The following is a 9,438-nucleotide window of genomic DNA, read 5'->3' on the forward strand; positions in this document are numbered from 1 at the left end:
TTGTTACTAGTCTGTTCCTTAAAGTCCTGTGGTTACAGGCATCCTTTGGCTAGGTCCGATTGTTATGGGTCCTTTCTTTCAAAGTCTGGTTGTTACCGGCAAAAGTCCTGTTGTTACAGGCATCCTTCTTGTTTATATCAAGCATTTAATAGTATCCCTTGGTTGAAATCAGTAGTAACTGATATCCTCTTTCAAAATCAAAATTACAAACATCACCTCAGAGTTGTTACTCCAGAGCGAAAATTTTTGGGTTCTTTGGTATTCAATCCACTTACACCTCAAATGTCCAGAACTTGTATCGTTTGCACATTCAGGTCCAAGAAGATTGAATAGGGGCAGCTGTTGCACCCCAAAATTTGCCCATTTTATTTATTCCCCAATTGGCCTTCACATTACATTCATGTGCATACCTCTTCTAGGCCATTCATCCATTACATTCATATCATGGTTACTATCCAGAATTGACAAGAAAAGAGCTTTTGGAGAAGAAATTCCTGATCAAAATAAGAGAAGGAGTTGATTTTGAATGTGAAGTGTAGTCACCTTGAAGAAATATTCGTTGAAGATTCTTTGGTTGAAAACTGATTGAGAATGGGATCAGAAACCATTTAATCGGGAAATTCATCTGGAATCGGAAAAATCAGGAAAAGCCGACTTTTGGGGAAAATTCAAGGTCAACTGTCAAATATTTACTTTTGGTGGAAAATCGGTCAAAGAAAGTCAAAGAAATAATAAAAATCAAGAAATATTCAAAATTGCCAAAAATAGAATGGTGGTTAAAATGAGAAATTCCTAAAAGAGAAAGTCTTCATACTTAGAAAATATTTTGGCTCTTTAAAGCATAATGAGCAGTCCACTTCAGCATCAATTTACACGTGGCAAATGGAAGAATTTCAAAACAAGTTCAACACAAAAAATGTTCATCTCATGGTCCTCTACAAATTTGTAGTTGGAAGTTTTTCCATTTGAAGTTTGGATCAAAAGTTATGGAGGTTTGAAGTTTAACATTTTCATTAGAATACAAGTCAAGTTGCAAGGCAAATTTCTGGGCACACGCAAGCAATTCATCAAACACGTGGTGTGCAATATTGGAAGCCAGTTTAAGATCACTACAAGCATTCATCAAGTTCAAAATTATTATGAATATCTTCTCCTCCATGTTCTCTACACAATGAATCAATAATTGAGTTATTGGGATAAGTATTGGATCCGTTATGAAGCTCCAAAGTAGCACCCTCACACTGATCAGAGTTGGGCATCTGGCTGGGCAGAAATCCAGGTCACGCACCTTCATTTTGTCAAACACTTGGCGTGCCAGTTTTAACATTAATTTTAAGGCCCTACAAGTCTCCATATGGATCAAACTTGTTACTAAACCATTCCTTGCCATGTTGTCTTTCAAACAAGTCCAGGGTCACAATTGGTAGGCCAACATTGAGTAAAATAAGAGACTTCAAAGTCATGTGTCCATAAGGTTGAGGTCAGGCATCTTGCTAGGCCAAGGGCTTAAGGCACGCGCGCAGATTTTGAGGGCATGACACAACAGGATCCCAACCATTTTTCCCATACTTGCAACCATTTTTTTTAACTACTCTTTAACATCATTGTTACTCCCTTCCATGTCCTTTTGAATTTGAACCCGAGTTTATGCTAAGAAAGTGTTCAGGAAGAGAGATAGGCATAAAGTGAGCATCATAGGTGACCCCCAACAACAAAGCATCGAGCCAGAAAATGTTGTAGCATGCATGTGAAATCCATCAGCACTACTCACCTTACTTCATTTTTGTCAAAACCAAAGGCCGCATACATAAAGTGGAAAAAAGGTTACTACAAAATCCATGCACACATAAAGCAACAGAAGACTTGCTCTATATACATAAACTTGTTACTTGTGTATTAAATTTACAAAAAAAAGAAATAATCAGCTACAGCCTCACCATCATTTCCCCATACAGCCATGCAATTTTCTCTACACATAAAAAAAAAAAGAGTTCACTACAAATATACAATATAACACTTGCATGCTAAGTTTTGTGAACAAGTGCTAAACTACATGAGCCATACCGTAACACTCATACACCCTCTCCATATATAAACCATTCACACCTCACATTTCAAGGGGACTTCACTCTTCTTTTTCCAGTTTCAAAAAACCACGAACCACTCTCTTTCTTTTTTTCAGTTTTCAACTTCATCATTTTCCTCTCCACACTCTCTTCATACTTACCTCACTTCATCTCCTCTCTCTCACCACCTCAACAAACTCAACGTAACCACCACTTTCATCATCAAGCTTTCAACCACATCATCATCTTCACCACTCCACCTTCACATCACTATCATTCTCTCTGCATCCTCCAATCATCAACACGTGCTTCTCGTTGCTATCATCGGATCCTCACCATCGTCCTCATAGAATCACGAGTGTCGTTGACATCAAGTTCTAGAAAGAAGCAGAGTGTTCTTCACCTTTGTATTCCAAGATCCAACAAGTAAATGATTCTTTGCCTTTGCATTAGAAGCATGTGTAGGCCTGGAACCCGTCATCAGGGATTGGGTTAGGATTTAGACCACCATGTTCTCAAATGTGTGTTGCATCCTATATGAATTTTTTGGATCTTGAAGCTTGATACCGATTCCTGTGATATGATGCTGGTTTGAATGTGTAACCTGCGTATTTGAATGCCTTGTGTCATGAGGATTACTTTGGTGCTTACTTTGTGTGTTTTAGAGGAGATCTTGGATTTTAGGGTTTCAGAAATGCATTCGTTTTGTAAGTTATAGGAAGAATTAGAGAAAACGAGCATCGGATCTGTGCTCAGCGTGAGATTTCGAGTGGAAAGGCATAGGCTTTTTGCGTTTCTGGAAAAAAAGGCGTGGCTCCGCCGTAGTCCCTCACCGGAGAAGACGACCGGAGAGTATCTCCGGCGTCTGATTTTTGAACAATCTTTTCCTTCTTTTTTTTTCAGTTTGCATACGTGGCGCCTTCTTAGTGGATCTTGCTCCCATTACATTGTGGTTTTGGCTTTATTATAATGATTGGTGTGTGTTGTGTTGTGTTGTGATTGGTTCAGGTCCCACTTTTGTCTTTAGTGACTTAAGTATAACATTGCCCAATTGATATCATAGTTGCATGTCACGTTAATAAACCATAGTGCAAATATTTACATGCTGATAATAAATAAGAGAATAAAGAGAAAATAATGAGGCTTTGGAATGGGTTTGCATGCGGATTGGGCTCAGCACTTTTGTTTTCCACACACCCCTTGATCTGAGCCCACAACGCCAATGACTAGGATGTAGTTTAATTTGTTTTTTACTAACGCACCCCTATACTAGACAGATTTTAGTCTTATTTCATTTTATTTTCTTTCTAACTTTTGATTCATAAACCAGTTTTAATTCAAATAAAAAATGAACAAAAATATGTTTTAGATAGAATCACATGTGTAAATAATTGTAGTATTTTTTCTTGATTTTTAGAAATTGTTTTCCTATTTTTAATAAATCCTTTCTTTCAACATATTCATTGTGTTTTTAAGTTTGATCGGTTTTGCAAATTGATTTTGTTTAATACCTTAGGAGTAGAATTTAATTGCCATTTTTTGTGTGATATAAGTAGACTCATATACCATATGGTGTGAAAAAGATAAAAGTCTAATTCTATGTTTTGGTTAGGTTTTCATTAGATTTTCTATACCCGATTTATGTACGTTCCTAAACGGATAACCATGTGAATTTGACCTGTAATTTGCTTTGCCTTTATGCAATTGACTTAGTTTCTTTTTGTACATATAAGTAGGGATGTTTAGAGGTCCTAAGACCTGGAGTTGAATTTTTCAAGTCATGTTTTCTTATTTTACTTGAATCTTCCTTTCTTACTTGTAAATAACTCACCTTTGGTTAACGATTGCGCCATAACTTGTCTAAATGACCTATAATTTTGTATGAGACTTTGTGACTTGATTCCATGATTGTTTAGACACCTATTAGAGGTCATTGGCTACTGACTTCTACCATGAAAATACATCTTCCTAACTCCACTCCTAATTTGAATTCTATTAACTAGTTTTGACCTAATTTTGTATAGTTTTGTTAGAACTTTGTTTGTTTCAAGTTAATCGACTAACATAGATTGGTATAAGGCCTTGGACCTATAAATGAACTAATAGCTACTGACTTTAAACTTTGTCCATGTTTTTATTTGCTTTTTGCTTGGATTAATGGATGTTTGTTCGCTAATTGTTAAGTGACGATTTATGCGATACTTTGGTAACTCTTTGTGAATATTTTCGTGTGATGTCATGATGCTTTTGTGTTTGATTTAGGACACTTATTTCCTTGGTTTGCTACTGCCCTAGGGCTCTCTTCTCATCTTGTTGGAGTTGTAACTCCATTCTTTTGCCATGTTCCCTTAGACTCTTCCTTCTTTGTTAAGAGGAATTGAGATAGGTTAGGATAGTAATCCTTGACCTTAGGGCCACTTGTAGAATAGAACGACTTAGATTAGAGAATAGGTTAGTTCCCCTTTGTTCATTCTTTTTTCTTTTTCAACTTTAAAACACTAATAAATAAAGATGCGAATCACATTAAGAAAGTGATAGAGAAATGAGTGGGATTCATTCCCTAATCCGTTTCTCAATCACTTAGTGGCATAGAAATGAGTGGGATTCATTCCCTAATCTGTTTCTCGGTCACTACTTAATGGGAGAGAAATGAGTGGGATTCATTCCCTAATCTGTTTCTCAAACATTAATTAATGGGATAGAAATGAGTGGGATTCATTCCCTAATCTGTTTCTTGAACATTATATAATGGGATAGAAGTGAGTGGGATTCATTCCCTAATCTGCTTCTCGATCATTATACATTTTATGTGATTCTAATCGCAAAGTAAATTCCCTTAAAAAACACTCAACCAAAAACATTTAAAACACTTAATAAAGGCTCAAATTAAAACAAAGTGACGAAGTGGTGCGAAACCTTGTATTGGGTTTTGTTCATCATGTAGTTACATAAAAAACACAAACCCAAGTTCACTCTTTTGCCTTGTTAGGCGCTTAAGAACAAGTTAAGTCCTTTCCAAAACTAGGCGTATAAGTCTCCAAAGGTCGAGCATCGTGGATTGTGACCTTAACCGCTGTTCAACTAAAAAACACAAAACAAATGAAAACTATGGAGCCGAACTACGGTAGCTCTGATTCCTTTTAAGGGATACGTAGGCATTGGGTCGCGGGGCCTAAGCGAGCACACTTGTAAATAATTCCTTCTTTTCCCCGTTTTTCTTTTGCATTCATTCGCATCTAGGTTTAGACATAGATATACACCCTTTAGATAGAAACAAACATAGGTGGATACCATCGAGTACAATGGGCACGAGGGGTGCTAACACCTTCCCCTTGCGTAACCGACTCCCGTGCCCTGTTCTCTGGTCGAAAGACCTTGTCCTTGTTTCGAGTTAGGTTTTCTGATATTCCTTTCCCGCGATGGGATGAATATATTAGTGGCGACTCTGATTCCATTTTTCGCGGTAGCGACAATGAGTACCAAAAGAACCTTCATGGATTTCATGCATCAACATGTCTGCTTCGTGTCTATCCACGGATCTGAGCAAAACCATGTCATAATTCCTTTTATACAAAACATCAGCATTGATGAAGAAACTGCCAACCAATCTCCTCAAAGTTTTCTTATCCTTATTCGATGCCCCAAGTGGGTACTCTTGAGTCTGAAGGAAGTGCTTAATATCGAAATACCAAGGCTTTTCATCTGTTGATTCCTCAACTGCAAATACATGAGCAGGTCTATCAAGACGCCTGATTGTAATCTGAGGTTCCTCATTATGGAAGTTCACTTTGTACATGGAGGACAATGTGGCTAATGCATCAGCCATTTGATTCTCATCTCGAGGGATGTGGTGGAATTCCACTTTGTTGAAGAATGTCAACAGCCTTCTGGCGTAATCTTTGTAAGGGATCAAGCAAGGATGACGAGTTTCCCATTCTCCTTTAATCTGATTAATCACAAGCGCAGAATCTCCATAAACATCAAGAATCTTAATTCTCAGATTAATGGCCTCTTCAAGTCCCATGATGCAAGCTTCATACTCAGCAATATTATTCGTACAATCAAAACATATCCTTGCAGTGAAAGGTACATGTGACCCATGCGGAGTGACAATAATGGCGCCGATTCCATGGCCATGAACATTAGAAGCTCCATCAAAAATTAAACCCCACTTGGATTCAGGATCTGGTCCTTCTTCTGGCAATGGTTCATCCCAATCTTGAGATCTCAAATACATTATATCTTCATCTGGGAAGTCCATTCTGATAGATTGACGATCATCAATTGGTTGGTGAGCGAGATACTCTGCCAACACACTTCCTTTCACAGCTTTCTGAGCTCGATATTCAATATCATATTCTGATAACAACATTTGCCAGCGAGCAATCCTTCCAGTTAATGCAGGTTTCTCAAATACATACTTGATTGGATCCATTTTGGAAATCAATAGGGTGGTGTGGTTCAACATATACTGTCTTAGTCGGCGAGCAGCCCACACCAAAGCACATCAAGTTTTCTCAAGCAGCGAGTATCTTGTTTCGCACTCGGTAAACTTTTTGCTAAGGTAGTATATTGCATACTCTTTTCGACCAGACTCGTCATGCTGACCCAACACGCATCCCATTGAATTCTCAAGCACTGTAAGGTACATAATCAGAGGTCTTCCCTCAGCTGGAGGGAGCAAAATGGGGGGTTCAAGCATATATTCTTTGATGTTGTCAAAAGCTTTCTGACAATCTTCATTCCACACACATCCCTGATTTTTCTTTAACAACTTGAAGATTGGCTCACAGGTAGCAGTCATATTGGAAATGAACCTGGATTCAAACGTCCGAGGAAACCTCTCACTTGTTTCTCAGTCTTTGGTGTTGGCATTTCCTGAATTGCTTTGACTTTATCAGGATCTACTTCAATTCCTCTCTGACTGACAATGAAACCTAATAATTTTCCGGAACGGACACCAAAAGTGCATTTGTTTGGATTTAAGCGGAGACGATACTTTCTCAAACGCTGAAACAACTTTAACAGATCCTCCATGTGCCCCTCCTCTGACTGGGATTTGGCAATCATGTCATCCACATAGACCTCAATTTCTTTGTGCATCATATCATGGAAAAGAGTGGTCATGGCCCTCTTATACGTCGCACCAGCATTCTTCAACCCAAAAGGCATCACTTTGTAACAGAATGTCCCCCATGGTGTAATAAATGTTGTCTTTTCCATGTCTTCAGGTGCCATCTTAATCTGGTTGTATCCTGAAAAACCATCCATGAAGGAGATAACCTCAAACTTTGCCGTGCTATCTACCAACATATCAATGTGAGGTAGAGGAAAATCATCTTTCGGACTGGCTTTATTCAAATCTCTATAATCAACACACATGTGAACTTTTCCGTCTTTCTTCGGAACAGGCACTATATTGGCAATCCAGTGAGGATATACAGAAGTGACAAGGAAACCTGCATCTATCTGCTTCAAGACCTCATTCTTAATCTTTTCCGCCATATCAGGATGACTTCTTCTTAGCTTTTGCTTGACAAGAGGACATTCAGGTTTCAATGGCAAACGATGCTCCACAATATCTGTGTCCAACCCAGGCATGTCTTGGTAGGACCACGCAAAAATGTCAACATACTCTTTAAGAAGCTCTACCATCCTCTTCTTAACATCTTGACCAAGCAGTGCCCCAATCTTGACTTCCTTTTTATCCTCTTTAGAACCCAAGTTGATGACTTCTAACGGCTCTTTATATGGCTGAATGGTGTCTTCCTCGTGCTCAAGCAGTCGGGAAATCTCATCAGGAATACATTCATCACTCTCTTCTTCTGCCTCATACACAGGACACTCGAAGTTAGAAGAGGGTGCAGGGTCATTACTTTCAACGGTTTTATTGATTAATCTGCACAAGTGATTATTATTTCAGAAAAAGGAAAGATATATGCAAACATGTAATCGTGCAGATTATGGAAAATGAAAACATTTTTAAGGTTTTTTGTGTTACCACTTTCCAGAAAAAGCAAAAAGATAAAAAGCATGTATATGCAGAAACAAAATGACTTTTATTGATGATTTTAATGTTTAAAACAAGCAGAAAAAAGCCCCAACAGCTTCACTTTCATCTTGGGCAGAATGAAAGGATTTTGAAAAACATAAAAGCAAATTACTTTGAAGCATGAGTACACTCAGGAATGTCAATGGTGATCCAATTCTTAATCATCTTTCCATGGGTCACAAAGTTTGGCACTTCTGGCTCTGATTCATCTTCAACAATGGCGTTCACTTCTGGAGGAGTCGGATGTAGAAACCCAGCACTATGGAACATCTCCTGATAAGGACGAAAAGTAGATTCAGGTTTCATCACAGACTTGTCTGAGGCAGAAAATCCCAGACCAACTCTATTCTTGTTCTCTTGAAGACTCACCACTTATCCCCAGACTCCTGTATGTCCATTCTGAACCACTAGTTGAGCATCTTTGAAGGAGGCAATGGAAGCTTCATCCTTTTTGAATTCATCATTAACAGACCGGGCTTGGAATGCAGTTCCAATGACTACTTCATCAGCCTCTATGGTACGGAACGAAGAGAGATGACTAATCAGCAAAGCTTATTCTCCATTTACAACAACCATCTTTCCATCTTTCACAAATTTCAACTTTTAGTGGAGAGTCGAAGTAACTGCCCCAGCCTCATGGATCCACGGGCGTCCCAATAAGCAACTGTACGCAGGGAAAATATCCATCACTTGAAAAGTAATCTTGAAGACAAACGGTCCAATACCAATAGGCAAATCAATCTCTCCAACCACTGATTTCTTCGATCCATCAAAAGCTTTGACAATCACATTGCTGAATCTCATTGGTGTACCACCATAAGACAGCTTGGCAAGAGTGGATTTTGGCATGACATTCAGAGATGATCCAGTATCAATTAACACATTAGACATTGAGTCCTCTTTGCAACTGACAGAGATATGCAAAGCCAAATTATGATTCCTTCCTTCCTCAGGCAAATCTTCATCACTAAAGCTCAAATTGTTACATGCAGTGATATTACTCACAACCCCATTAAACTGATCCAGCGTCACATCATGATCCACAAAGGCTTGATCAAGTATCTTCATTAAAGAATCCCTATGAGCAGGAGAACTCGTCAGCAGCTCCATTATAGAGATCTTGTACGGAGTACGATGCAACTGATCCACAATCTTATAATCACTCATCTTGATAAGCTTCAAAATCTCATCCATCTCCTTTCCTGAAGATGACCCAGCATTCACTTTTGTCGCATCATTATTGTTCACAGGCACTTGAGTAGGATTCCTCTAGACATCCACAATTGTTTGAGGTTGAGTAAAAACTCGTCCACTTCTAGT

This window comes from Vicia villosa, linkage group LG1, assembly GCF_029867415.1.
Source record: "Vicia villosa cultivar HV-30 ecotype Madison, WI linkage group LG1, Vvil1.0, whole genome shotgun sequence".
In the NCBI taxonomy this organism is placed as follows: domain Eukaryota; kingdom Viridiplantae; phylum Streptophyta; class Magnoliopsida; order Fabales; family Fabaceae; genus Vicia; species Vicia villosa.